Here is a 16,227-nt window from a genome sequence, read left to right on the forward strand (position 1 = left end):
CGCATGCACACACACGCACACACACACACACACGCATACATACATACATACATACATATATAAATACATTTATGCTTACATAAATATATATATATATATATATTATGTAATTCGGTAGGCAAGTGGGTAGGTATTTAGGTAGGTAGGCAGGTAGGTAGGTAGGTAGGTAGGTAGGTAGGTATAATCGTTTCACACTTTTTGAGGTGTGAATCTAGCTTTGTAGATAAGAAGAATAACTGATGAATGTAATGAAAGTTATCTATATATAGTACCTATATTTTAAACATTTGCCTTTATTTCCAGTTACTTATGCTTATTTTCAGATTACTGTGCAGTATAACCAAATTGAATAGAATCTCAGAATCGTTCATGTCTATTAAAGTTGCTTTTGTGTCATGTCCATAAATCTACACAGAGTAAATAGAGTTTGTCCATGTAAATTCTCAAAGAACTCTGGTTTTAGCACGCTTGTAAAACCGCATATGTTATATCTGAATTTGTATGGAACCGCGTGCTTCAATATAAAGGTCGTGACATCCCGCATATATGAAATCCTGTTTTCGTCAATGTATTAAGATATCAACACAAAGTTAACTGTTTCAAAGCTTCTAATCGAAATGTTACTATAGATTCCATAATAAAAAGTCAATCGATTTAAAGATGTTTTGATGTAGATTCAGTATACTGCCAGGTAAATTATGCAATCCATCACGGATATAGATTTATTTGTTTACTTTTGTAATTGTATCAAATGTATATTAGTTGCATGTGTGAAAATTTCCATCAGAAAAGATAGTTCACGAGAAATTATAAAAATACTTAACCGATAAAATTACATAAACACACACACGCGTGCGTGATACATGCTGCATACAAACTTACATGTAGAACCATACAATTAAATCGTATACACCCTTCACCACGCTCTCAAACTCACACACACAAGCATCAGTTACGTAGAAGAGTCAATTTAGCCATCTAAAAACACAGAGGCACATTTATATCTACTTTTCCTCTAAAGTGGTGGTTTGTTGTCAACTTAATGTGAAGTGCCATAAAAGAGAAGAATACTACTGCTATTTAGCCCTAGAAAGCACAGCTTCCTGTCGCTGGGTGGAGGTACTTATCTCTCCCATTTGTAAACATAAGGTCATAGGAAATGTGTCAAGGTCGACAGGCAGCGGTGCTTCCTAGGCCTAAATGGCAGTAATATTCTTCCCTTTCATAGGACTGTGACATTAAGTTGACAACATACCACCACTTTATCGTGTTACCACTGTATAAATCTCTCCGAGAGATTTAGAAATGTATTATTTCTACTTTTCCTTTATTCATTATGTTTCAAAATATTCAGCACTTCAAGATCTTTTAGGTCTTACGTTTTTTTGTTTTTTTTTTCATTAATCTTACACATGATACTAGTCTGCTCTATAGATTTAATTTAACCTATTGAGCATGTACCATTAAACTCCCAGATTAAACTTTTTACTTTTGTTCCGTTTATAGCTTAACACGTATGTATTACTATTACCGTTCCACTTCAATATTCTGTTATGCTCCATTCTCTTCTTATTTCTTACATATGTCACCTAATTGACATTGAATGAATTTTTTGTTATTTATAAATGAGACATATTTTTAATATCTTGTGATAGAATTGCATAAAAAGTAACTATTTCTGAATTACAGATTACATTGTTTTAAGTAAAAGGTGTGATAGACAAATGTTCATATAGAAATATCGACAAAATCAAATCTAAGTGTATTTTATTTGTATGAAATCGCAAAAGTATAAACATATGGCTACACACACACCTATATACACACATATACATAAGTGTGTGTTTGTGTCTGTAGAAATGCACCAACACTAGTTGGCTGAAGAATATATTGAACTTCATGTGTCTGGCAAGTTTTTGTTACCTTATTTTGAACATACGGTTATTATACGATGTCATATGCAAACTGATTAATTTATTTGGCTTAGCATTATAAGAAAGGTATATACCATCAGGATATCCGCATTGAATCAGTACTATCATATTTAACTAGTAAACATCGCTTTAAAAAGGAAATAGGTTTCTTCTAAGTATACCCGCTCCAAATTTTCACTCAATCTTCATTATAAAAGTTTCCCCTATATAAGTTTCAAGGATGTTTGATGTGTGTTCATCATTCCTAAGGCTGACACATTTGTGACAGACTCCTCATCACTCTTACGATGATTCCCTTTAAAATGTCCATTTCGGCATTTTCTGACATAGCAGAGTCTTTCACGAATCTTTATATGATCGCTATAATTGTTCTATAATGCAAGTGGCAGGTGCATGTCTTGAGTTTCCTATTGACGGCTACGTTGTCTAGCTATAATTCAATGTCCTGTACAAGTAACTTTCCATTGAGTCATCAAGAGGTGTGGTAAATATTGACTTTTATCCTATCATGGATGTAATTTACAATATATTGTATAATACACATCGGATGGTTTTCAATCCCATGAGAGTCAGTGTGAGGGGTCTCTGTATCATAACGACGAGATTAACGTCATCAGAAGTATAGTGCCAGAGCATAATGTAGCTGGCTAATTCATGTCTAAATTATTTATTTCAAAAGACGTTAAAATGAATCCGACAAGCTGCAAAACAGATTGCTCCACCTTTCCTCAATAAAAATTGATTGTCAAACTTAAAAATGGGGTTCATTAAAGGGGTTATAATGTTAGCACTGACTAAATGCGCGTTAGTGGCTCTGATACTGTAAATATCTGAAGAATGATCGATTTAGTTCACTCGGATCAGCTTTCACACAAGACTTTTTTAAGAGTCGATGTAATAGCCGGAGTTCAATAGCCTGGATCGGGTGGAACAAGAATTATCTATGTTATGGATGGATATTCCTTACCGACTACTCTTCTTTTGTAACAGTTATCATTCACGGTTGAAACTGTAATTCAAGACTCATGAATAACAAATATATGTCAGCATCCAAAGAGATTTAATTTTTTTCAACAGCACTGTGCAGTTAATTCAGTTTACATCAAAGATATATATTTAAACATTGGTTGCAAGCTTTCAATTCACTGATCAGTGTTTAAGTATTTTACCAGGGCTGATCCAGTATTCCAGTTGAGACCATATCTTCCTTTATAACTCAGGCCTACAATGTATACTCTATTTTCAAGCGGTTATGACATAATCTGGTGATTATTTCTATCACGTCAGCTACATTGAGACACCTTCGTTAATTTTGCCGCGCTTTGAAGTACGCTGCTCACCGCCAATAAGGATAAGACTCCAACTCTTCCAGGAGCTTCTCCTCTTTCTCCTCATCATTTATCACATTGGCTTGATAGTTAATAAGCTTTGGTCTTGAGCAGCTAATATGAAACCTTCACTCTCTGCTTTTAGCCCTGAGCTTCGTAACCATTGGTGCGTGTGTTTCTGGTCGACATCAGCTTGGTTGCTACGGGCCATATACTTGCCATGGAGAGGTTTCTGTTCCCATCTGCTAGCTAAATTTTCATGTGCTTTTGTCTTTGCAATTAATTTTATTTTCTTTGCAGCTGCAGTTGGCACATTTCCTTCAGCCCGATCAATCTGGTGGGTATCTAAGAGATCAGCAGCGAATGTCTTGCTCTCTTTGAGAATAGAGTGAAGACTTTTCGGTCTTTCATATTTTTCAACAAGTTGGTGGTTTCAAGGTATTTGGCCAGTCCGATTGTGGTGGTTTTGTATGTAAGTTCAAGCTGGATCGAACCTCGACCACCCTGAGCTCTGGGAAGGTAAAGGCGATCCACGTCTGCCTTTGGATGATGCATCTTATTACAAGTCAGTAGCTTGGGGATTGTTCTGTCAATTTTCATTATTTCACTGGTATTCCAGTTAAGCACATTGAAGCTATAAAGAACAACTGGTACTGCTAAGGAATTTATGGCTAACGCCTTATTATATGCATTCAGCTCAGACTTCAGGACTGCTCGAACTCTTCTATAACATTCCTTCCTAACCTTCTCTTTCATGCTTATATGCTGGATACCAGAGCCTTCATTTATTCCTAGGTATTTATAGGTTTGTTCCTGCTCAAGTTCCTTTATTACTGTTTCGACATCTAATTCGATTGAACTAGACCTTACCAATTTCCCTTTCTTAAAAGTGGCTTTGGTACACTTTTCAAGGCCAAACTCCATCCCGATATCATCACTGAATCCTTTCACGGTATGTAATAATCCTTCAAGCTCTTCATCATTTTTGCCATATAGCTTTAAATCATCCATATAATATTTTATATATATATATATATATATATATATTTTATATATATATATATTTTCCTGTTGTCAATTTTGTAGCCATATCCTGTTCTATTCAGTTCACTTGAGAGTGGTATTAGTGCTATGCAGAAAATTAGTGGTGAAAGTGAGTCACCTTGGAAAATTCCACAGTTTATGTTAATGTTGTTTGAGCGCAATGCTCCATTAGAATGATATAATTGGAGCTTCGTGTTCCATAGTGATATATTATACTTTAAAAAATCTGAAATCACAGGAGAAATGTCCAGCGATTTCAGAATCCACGAATGCGGTATGCTGTCAAATGCTTTCTTATAATCAATCCATGAAGAGCTGAGATTTCTGCGCTTGTTATGGCTGTTCTCAAGGATCATGCGATTAATTAGTAGCTGATCTTTGCATTCGTATGAGCCTCGTCTGCATCCTTTTTGTTCAGTGTGAAAGAGGTTATTCTCTTCCATAAACGTGTATGTTTTCTCTACTAGAATAGATGTCAAAATCTTATAGGTAGTAGATAAACATGTTATAGGCCGGTAGTTTTTTGGTTCTTTCGTTTTGTTATTTTGGGGGAGGAGGTACGTAATACCATTTGCCATCCAATGGGGTGTTTTGGGGTCTTTCATAATACTATTAAATAGTATTACTAACATTTTGTGTGCGGACGAGAGTGATGAGAGCCAGAAATTTGGTACTCTATCAATACCAGGAGATTTCCACTTATGAGCCTTCGTTAGTGCCCTCCTTGGGTCGGCGATTGAGATGTCTTCCCATACCTGTTCTTGTAGATTTTGTAGTCATCTTTGGTGCGCTTGATCCACTCTACATTTTCATTGTATGGTTTCTCATCACTCCAGATCCCCTTCCAAAAGTTTTCAACTTCTTCCATTAGGGGTGGATTTTCAATGGTTATTTTTTCTTTCCCTACTTCCCTGTAAAATGATTTGGCATTGGATTTGAACATCTTATTTTGTTTGTAGAATTTGATTCTTTTCTCAAATCTGCGTATTCTCTGAGCTTTTGCTTGAACTTTTTGTTTAAGTGTTTCTTTCGCTAACATTAGTTCTTCTCTTGTTGAGTGTCCATATTTTCTCATAATCTTCCTGCCTTTTCTTGATCTTACATCATTTTCAGAGATTAACTCAGTTAATATTGATATCTCCTTTTGCAATGATTCAATTTCAGTTTCAATTCTACTCCTCCAGTTTGATTTTCTTTTCGAATTTGGTATTGTTGGCTTTTTAGGTGTTAAACAGCGTCTTTCGATTACCTTAGCGACAGAGTAAATAATTTCATTTAATTTATTAAGATCGGGTTTTAGTTGGTGAATGATTTCTTGTGTAACGCAGTTGCCAATTAATTTTTATTTGTGTTTTATGTTTGTGTGCATTGGAGAGTTTATGGTGTGGTTCCTTGTCATTCATAGTTGTATGGCCTACAACTGCAAGCTCATTCAGAACTTCTTGCTTCATTTCAATGATAGATTTTCTGTGTTGTTCAGCAAACATGTGGTCTTCAAACTCTGTTTCGACATCATTTTCCGGGCTGTTTTTTCTAGGGTCATTATATTTTCCTTTTTCTTCAGGATCTTGAGTCGTTTCGACAGGTAGTCGCCTTTCAGTCAATGCTTGCGGCCCGACATTCCTCTCCCCAGCTTAGTTATTCTTTCCTGACTTACATTTAGGTCATTCTCTACCACTTTTTTAATAGAGGTTAATTCTGCATCCTTGAGTCTGGTATTTCTGAAGATATCTCTTCTAACATTTGCTAATCTCTTTTCATCCAGGTTTGGTCTGCTAGCTGGATTCCGGCTCCTCCAAATTCTGTAGGAGTTTGCGTTGTGTTCCTCTTGGGTTGGCCTACTTAATGCAAAGTAATGAGCATATATTACTTCTTTATATTCTTCCCGGTTCCATTTAGTTTTTTTCCTTTTTTGATTTTCTGGTCGTTGTGGTGGTGAACTTTGGGGCCTTAATTTGGGACAAATCCCGTTTAAGTGACCTTCCAGGTTCGTATTCGGGGAAGATATTCTGCCATTTGAAAATTTTTCGCCATCAGGCTGGCAGCCTCCTGAGGGGCGCGCTTCCTGTATAACCATTGGACAAGCGATTCGGTGTACTGTTAGAAATTTTCTTTTCAAGTAAAATTAAATTAAGTTTTCATTTAAAAAAAAAAGAATTACCACTAATCTTCATACAGGGGCCTCATTTATCATCATTAACAGCAGCCGCCCCAGTAGTTGTAGCAGCAGCAATATCATTGTTAGCAGCAGCAACAACAGCAGCAGTAGTAGCAGCAACAGCAGCAGCAGCAGCAGTGCTAGTACCAGCAGTAGTAGCAGCAGCGGTGGTAGCAGCAGCAGTAGTAGCAGCAACATCAGCAGCAGTAGTAGTGGCCGTAGTTGTAGCAGCAGCAGTAGCAATAGTAACTGCAGCAGTAGTAGTAGTAGTAAGTGTGGCTCATGTAATTTTTTTTTAGGTGGGATGGGGTCCTATCGGTCAAAAAAAGCTCAAATGTCTACTACTACTAGCAGCGAACAGTGACCTTAACCTTAAGAAAAATAAGGAAGGGCCGAGTTACTCTGTTCTGTATTATTTGTGAATAGAGAGGTTGTGTTCGACCAGAGAGAATCTATTATTAGTATCATTTTTTTTCCATGTGCGTTTGTGTTATTGCAATAAAAAGTATGTTTGCATATTTCGGGTAGACAGGGAGAAAATAAAGGTAATATTGTAGAGATTGAAGTTGACTTTTCTAGAGATATTTGTATGTCCAGTTAGTGAAAATTTGGTGTGTTTATGCAATAAAAAGTATATGTTTACATTTATATTTGAATATTCAGAGAGGAAGTAAAGAAAAGTCAAATTTTCATAGAAAGTTTTAAGATTCACCAAAGATAGTCTTTTGTAAGTCCACAGAAAGAAAAGCGTGATGTTTTTAGAAAGAAGAAGAAAAAAAGGGATGTTTACAGAGGGAAGGATAAGTATTCAAGGCACTTATGGATATTAAAGTTTTTAAAGATGATCGTTTGTGTGTTTGAAAACTGTAGATATGTAAATTTGTAAATTTCTTAACTTATTTTGAAGAGAATTTTAAATACTCGCAGGATATTGTAGCTATTCCAGTCTTTGAAAGTTATTTTTTCTATTATTATTATTATTATTATTATTATCATTATCATTATCATTATTATTATTATTATTATTTTTTTTTTTTTTTATTATTATTATCATCATCATCACAATTATTATTATTATTATTATTATTATTATTTTCATATACACTCAACAGATTCGACTATTGGAAAAGAGAAGAATCCTAACATCGGGCTACAAGAAGAAGACTTAGATGCCAAGAAACCTCTAAGTACGCTAACTATCCCTAATAACACTTTTCTGAAGCTGTACTAAACTTGGTTTTATGTCTATTACCTCTATCCATCTGTTCATATCTTTAGGGATAGTTCCCAATGCACCTATAATTACTGCGATACATTTTATCCGCTCTTTCCATAGTCTCTGTAATTCAGTAGCTAGGGCCTGGTACTTTGCTATTTTTTCTATACCTCTCATATTGAGTTTTTCATTATGTGGAACTATGAAGACAATTAACTGGCATTTTCTATTCTCTTTATCTGCCACTACCAAATCAGACCTAACTTCTATTACTCTGTCAGTCTGAATGTTAAAGTCCCACAACATCTTATATTTCTTACTTTCTTGTACTTTGCTAGGTTCATGTTCATACCATTTATCAATATGTTCAAATCCTAGATTTCTACATAGCTCCCAGTGGACTACTCCCCTTAGTTTGTCATGTCTTTTCTTATATTCTTTCTGTGCCAGCATGGTATATTCACTTACTAGATGAGAAACGATTTCTCCTTTTGATTTGCACAATCTACATTGGGAATCTTCTTGGTTTTTTTCAACTTGGCTTTTATCCAATGAGTCTTTAATGCCTGATCTTGTACAGTTACTAACAAACTTTATATCTCGCTCTTCAGGTTTCCTTTCTGCAACCATAACCATGTCTCATTATTATTTCCTGCAACTATCTTTGGGAATTTACCATGTCTTGCTGTTATTCTAGCAGCTTTTAAGAAATTTTGTTCCCTATTACCTACTTAGGAGTCTATATATACTACTCTAGCTAACTCCACGCAGTCTTCCACTGATATTAATCCGCTTCTGCATTCCTTTCTATGTAGGTATAATCTAGCTAATCCCGCCCCTTTGGGTTGAGTCCTCCATTCATATTCAATTCCTTTCTATTTCTTTTGTCTAGCTTTGCTAATTCAGGTATTGTCCAATCTACAAAAGCTGCTGAGTAACTAAATAATAATACCGCTGAAGTATTTACAGCCTTCACTAGATTCGGACCATTTAGCTTTGACTTCATTAGTTTCCTCACCCTTCTGATGTACTCCTCACTTTTCATTTTCATTTCTGTAGTTAGTATTCTGTCAGATTCTAAATACTTATAACGCTCTCCTCCTTCAAATGATTTTAATGTCTGGCCATCTGGTAATTGGATGCCTTCACTGTTGACGACCTGTCCTCGTCTCATGATTATCTATGCCAAATTCCATGCTTGCATCTTTGCTGAAGAGTCTTACAATCCATATTAAGGAATCTGTCTCTTTTTCAGTCTTACTAAAAAGCTTCAAATCTTCCATGTAGAGCAAATGGCTAATTTTTCTATTAGTTTTTCTGAACTGACACCTTTTCTTTGCCTTCTTTAATATTAAACTGTGGGGGATCAAACATATGACAAATATTAAAGGAGACAACGAGTCCCCTGGAAAATTCCTCTTTTGATATTAACTTTCCCTAAGAGTGTGTAGAGATCTACTTTTCATTTCTTCATGTTACAGCTAATTGCTTCTCTTATGTTGTCTACTATACTGAATATACTCAAACATCCATTTATCCTATTTCATAGGTTTTTTCTGTAATCTATCCATGCTATTGTTAGATTTTTCTTCCTAGCTTCTACTTCATTTCGAACAACTTTCTCTATATATAATAGATCATGCGTTCCTCTAGCCTTCTTCTTGCAACGTTCTTCTGGTAGTAAATTCTGGTTGTCAATGTGCTCGTAATATTTTTCTGAAAGAATTTCTGTTAACAGCTTCCACACTAATGGTGGTGATTGACCTGTATTTGCTAGCTCTTATCTTTCATAATGAGTATTGTCTTCCCTCTAGTCATCCAACCGGATAATATTCCTCCATTAAGGCAATACTGATGTTGTTCCCTCAGCCCCACCCCACGCAAACTACTGAATGTCTTTAGCTAATACCCTTGAACTAAATCTGGTCCTGGGTCCTTCTAATTTGGCATTTTCCCTAAAACTTTACTCATTAATGCACTAGTTAATCTTAGATCTGGCTGCTTCTCATTCACTATTTCATCCCTCACTTTCTTTAACCATACTGTATCTCCATTATGATTGACTGGCTTATCCCAATTATTACTCCAGAACTTTCTAGCTTCCTCTGCATTAGGTTTCTCATCTTCAGTACTTCGTTGTCCACTATTTATTTGACTATAAAATCTCCTCTGGTCTGTCTCAAATAATCTATTCTGTTGATACTCATCTCTTTTTTCTCATATCTGGAGAATTTACCTGTTACTGCTATGACACACAAGATGTATAGGATTGTCAACCTGTGGGTTATGTCTTGATAATATACTCTGTATTCTGCATCAAATCCATTGAAGCGAGCTCAAGATTTACCAATCGACGGGAGTACAGTTTAATTGTTTATTTTAAACGATTATTCTAAATGTTTCCTCTCATTAGATGTGGTTAGCCAAGTCAGGATTTTATCAGAGTACTTGTAAGGTATCTGCCCGGATTTAAAATTTCAATTCCTTTGCGTTATAAAGATAGATAGATAGATAGATAGATAGATAGATAGATAGATAGATAGATAGATAGATAGATAAATTGATAGATAGATAGATAGATAGATAGATAGATAGATAGATAGATAGATAAATTGATTGATAGATAGATAGATAGATAGATAGATAGATAGATAGATAGATAGATAGATAGATAGATAGATAGATAGATAGATAGATAGATAGATGGGCAGACAGACAGGCAGACAGACTGACAGACATACCCATACATATCTGCATGCATACATACATTTATACATATACACATGACGTTGTCGCAAAAACAATATACAATGTCATTCGAAAAACACCTAAAATAATATAGAGAATCCCCTGTTATTGAATACGCACACAAATACCAGCACAGCACAAATAATACTGGTGGAACATTCCCATTAAAACATATGTCAAGCGCAAGCATAACATACTGGATATTGTAGTTTGAGACAGACAAGAAAAAGTATGTACCGTCAGCTGTCCTGCTGATCTGTATATCTCTTTGAAAATGAACGAGAAAGACGATAACTATGGACAATTGCTTTGAAATCTCCAGCTTCTATATCCGGATTACAAATTTACATTTATACCAATAATAATAGGAGCATTTGGTTTTGTAAGTATATGCCAAGCTGTCACTCTGTATAAGCTTGGATATTCAGAAAAAGAAGTTAACCAACTGATTCACACATTACGAATACGAAAGGAAGGAAGACATAGATTGATGCAGTCTCAACCAAAGATTGCAATCATAGAGTTATATACCTAAAGAACACGAATATCTGAATTCTTGGACTTGTCTGCAAGCATGGAAGTACCAAGAAACTACATTAAATATCAATAGAAGCAAAGGTGTGTACAGAAATTAAAGATCACTCAACCTGTGGTAAAACTAGATGAAATGCAAAGCAAATAAGAGCACAAATCAAACTATATTTAAGCACGCTAGAATGTTCAACGATTCTAATGCTGTTACAAACATCACCCACGAGTCGATGTATGCATCAGAACTTAGAAATAGTGGATTCCACTGTAGCATCGCAGGATCAGTGTCCACCCACTAGAAATTACCAAGCTGGCATTCTTAAAAATGGTGCTGATCATTTTTACCATTTTGTAGTAGAACCAGAGAAACAATTAATCACCTCAGTAAAAGCTGTTCGATAGAAGCCTCAAATGAGCACTTGGTCAGCATTTACACTAGATCATAGTTTGTCAATTTGGACTCACTTACAAGAAGAAACTGATATGAACATAAGCTTCCAAAAATAATAGAAAATATACACATCAACTTTCTTTGAGAAACTGCAACACCTATGTGAAGACGTTTGGAAAGTTAAGTAAAGAAAGTTGCTGACAATTACAAACCAATTTCTTACCTCCCGTTAATGTGGAAGTTACTCTTAGGATGAATTTCAGAAGAACTGTATAAATTTCTTGATGAGAAAGATATATTACCGCCGGAACAAAAAGGCTGTAGAAAGAGATAAGATACCAAAGATCAACTATTGATAGACAAAATGGTAATGCAAGATTGTAAACGAACAAATCTGGAATGGACTATCGCAAATCTTATGATATGATTCCACATTCGTGGATCATCGAGTGGTTAGTTCTGTTTCGAATTGCAAATAATGTACTTGTTTTCTGAAGAGAAGTATGGTAGGGCCGAAAACTGAACTGACATCTTACGGAAAATGATTGGTCACCATGGATATCAGAAGAGGGATCTTCCAGGGTGATACTCAATCTCCGCTCCGTTGATTTTGGTTCTCTGCATGATACCCCTGACCTTGGTATTCAGGAAAAGGAACCTGGGGTACCAACTAAAGGAAAAAATCCCAAACAATCAGACACCTCCTCTTCATGAACAATTTGAACTTGTATTGCAAAGATGAGACACAAGTGAGTTCCTTGGTGAAAACGGTCCACTGTTTTAGTACTGATATTAGAATGGAATTTGGACACAAGAAGTGCGGAGTAATCTACCTAAACAGAGGCAAGGTACAGTCCCTAGCAGGGATAGAATTACCGAATAGACATTTAATTAAACAAATTGAGACGGAAGGATACAAATACCTTGGTGTACTAGAGTGCAATGAGATAATGGAAAAAGAAATGGAAGAGCAACTGATGATGGAGTATTTCCGAAGACTGAGGTTGGTGTTGCGCTTAAATTGACTGGATGGAATAAAATCCAAGCAGTTAATACACGGCCGATAGCATCACTTCGGTATTGAGCAGGAATTATAAAATGGCAAAAGAGAGAAATGAAGAAAATGGATACCAAGACCAGCAAAATGTTGACAGTACACGGAGCCTTCTACCCTAAGAGTAACATCGATAGGCTGTACTTGTCCATAAGAAAGGGTGAGAGAGGTTTTGTTAGTTGCCGGGACTGTAACGAATCAGGGAAAAACAGCATAGGGTGGTATATAAAAAATGCCGTAGAGCCACTGTTGAAACACACGAAGAAGGCCGGCGTCATCAAAACTGAAAACTGTGTAACTAAAGAAAACATTAAACAAGAAATGAACAAATTATAAGAATAAGCATGGAAGGAAAAGAAAATGTACAGTCAGTTTGATAGAGATATGAACGCCAAAACAGATACAGAGCTATGGATGAAGAAGACTGACCTGAAGTAGAGACAGAAGCACTCATATGTGCTGCTCCGGAACAAGCGTTAAGGAAAAATTATAAGTGCAGAATTGACAACAGTACCGATAGTAACAAATGCAGAATGTGTGGGGAGAGGGGTGAAATGGTATGGTACATCGTTAGTGAATGCCTGAAATTGGCACAGCGCGAATACAAACGACGCCATAACAATATGGCAAGAATGATAAATTGGGAGCTCTGTGAAAATCATCGCCCACAAAAAGCAGAGATGCGGTATAAGCAAACTGCAGAAGGGGTCACCGAAAATAAGAACTGCAAAATCTTGTGGAATGTAATGATCCAGTAAGATCACCTGACCAGACATAGGAAACCGTACGTTGTTGTGGTGAATAAAAAAAAGAAAGGATATATGATAATCGACATAGCATGCACCGGTGATAACAGGATCAGCGTGAAAGAAGAAAAAGTAAACTTAAAGTGGGAAATAAGAAGGTAGTGGTCAATGAAGAGAGTAGACGTGACACCAATAGTAATTGGTACACTTGGAGGTATTAGCACTCAACAACCAGCATGGCTGGAAAAGATCGGGGCAAGTGTGACGGTAGAGCACCTACAAAAATCAGTATAGCTTGGAACTCCAAGAAGTTTTCGCAGGTTTAGTGAAGCATGGCCAGTAAAGAAGTGTTACCTTAGCCTGCTGGCTGTGAACAGCTGACACTTTCTGTCATACCCAGCAAAATAAGCTGTGAGTTTTCATATAATAAAAATAGTATTAGTAGTAGTAAAAATAATAATAATAATAATAATAATAATAATAATAATAATAATAATAATAATAATAATAATAATAATAATGGTAATAATAATGATAATAATAATAATGATAATAATAATAATAATAATAATAATAATAATAATAATAATAATAATAATAATAATAATAGTTTCACATTTTGGCATTAGGCTAGCAATTTTAGGGGTAGGGGACAGTCGATTACATTGTTACTCGGCAGAGTGCTAGCTTGGGAATCAGATAGCCGCTACCTATTCCACTGAGAGACGACAGCTCAGACACTGCGGACAGGTGGTTAGAATGTCAGGAAAGGCTCGCAAGACAGGTTCTTGGTTCTGAGTCGACTGGCAGGAACCCTAGAGATAGACTGAGGTCGAAATAGTTGTTCAATTTCGATAGTCTCAGTCTGTCACGCTTGGAAATCCAGCTGGAAAGCGTAATGACGGTTGCTTTTGAGAAAATCCTATGAAGGATGTGCCTCGGGGCTTTACCACCATGACCCTTTCAGGAATAAGCAGTGTCGAAATTGGATGAATAGATAATAGTCATTATTCGTTTATCAACTACTAACCATAGAAATGTTGAATCATTTTGAAGGTTTATTGCTAAATTTACAAATCTAATACCTTATTCCAATGAAAATGAAACAGTATAAAAATTAATACTACATAACGTTTCTTTATTGAGTACGATAATATCTTTGAGTAAAAAATAATATACAAAATAACACAACACTACTTTTGAAGACAGGAATATTAAATATCTCATAAAAAGTTTTAGTGTGACATGCTGGAGTCTTGTTGTAAATGGAACTTAAATAAAAAAGAGCTGTATCTTATAATTAATTGTAAAAGCAATATTTACAAGCAGTGGGCTACACAGTTTTCCCTAGAGTAGGACTAAAAAGTAAGTTCTTGTAAAATCTTGAGAACGAAAGTCATATAAACCACAATTTAAATTTGGAAGAAGCAATAGAAAGTGCAACATACGCCATTTCATCAGTTTTCTCTTACTTGTATCTTAAAAGATCTAATATGGAAAAAATAAGCGCAGATGTCTTCAGTCTTGCTCGAATCTATCAATCATCATCAATCAATATCTATAAATCTGAAATGCGAAAAGTTTGTTTGTCTGGTTTTGGCATTGGGACAGGTTAAAGGGCACTAGATCCCGTCAGATTAACTCCAAAATTTACAGGGACATGTAAAATGAGGTGAGGATGTGAGTGGGCTAGGTTAGAAATCCCTATCTTAAAAGGTGTGGTTACTAGGGAAAAAAATGCACACTTTGACAAGTCTACTCTCATTCTCTTATCTGCCTGTCTTCCTCCATCTCTCTCTCTTTCCTCCCTTCCTTTTACTTTCTCTCTATAACGTCATTTGACAGCGTCTACTATCTTTCCCCCGCCGCCTTCGCCAGCACTGTCACTATTTCTCCCACATCCCCTCTCTCTCTCTCTCTCTCTCTCTCTCTACGTTTGTCTGCACTCATAGAGAGAATTATCATCGCCACCACCACCACCACATAATCATGAGAACAGATATTATGAATCAGATATTTATTGGATTAATTTATATATGTGTGTGTGTTCTATACATTAATATGTATATATAATGTATATATACAAAGTGTATATATCTGTATGTATGTATATATATATAAGTATATATATAAGTATATATATATATATATATATATATATATATATATATATATATATATATATATATATATATATATATATATATATATATATATATAATATATATATATAATTTGTAATTGATATAGGATAAAATTTTTTTTCGGGAAAAAAATTTTATCAATGGCCAGCATATCAAAAAAATGCCTTTAAAGGTAAAGTTTATACATAATTTACTTGTAAATTATATATATAATTTGTATACATTTGTATATATAATGCGTACACACACACACACATATATATGTATATATAATGCGTTATGTACTTATATATATTTAATGTGTATATATATATAATGTGTGCATTATGTGGTCGGTTGAGCTGAAAATATGCACACCTATGTTAAAAGTGCTGGCGAGTTTGCATGGCAACTATTTTTTTCCTTAAATGAAGGGCGTGACCTCTAGGACAAAATTCCTCATCTTATAAAATGTGGCCCGAGTAGACCCGAATGAAATCGGGTTATATTAACCAAAATATGAAAAAGGGTCTAAATGGGGTTGGAAGGGGATTAAAATTTACAGGAGTGGGTGTTTGTGAATTCTCTGTTACATCAAGCTAAAAAATTTGCGCCAGCCTTTAAATCGTCAATGTGTTGCCGTCCATGATGAAGAAGTTTTGAATGCTTGCCATGGTTAGTCTATTGAGAAAGAATCACTTCAAAACTTGGTGTTTAGGAATTTTCTTTTACATCAAGTTCAAAATTTTACGCCAGCCGTTAAACTGCCACTACGTCGTTAAGAAATGCCAGCCATGGTGACTCTACTATCCTCAGATTCTATCTCTTCAAACTTTGGTTTCCAATATTTGAAAATTTTTATTCAGCTCGCAATTTCGTCTGTCCCCTTTAAATGTTAGTGTTTTGCTGTCTGCCTTGAATCAGACCTTTCCGTTGTCACTGCCTGATATTTAT

The sequence above is a fragment of the Octopus sinensis genome, linkage group LG5, assembly GCF_006345805.1.
Source record: "Octopus sinensis linkage group LG5, ASM634580v1, whole genome shotgun sequence".
NCBI lineage: Eukaryota > Metazoa > Mollusca > Cephalopoda > Octopoda > Octopodidae > Octopus > Octopus sinensis.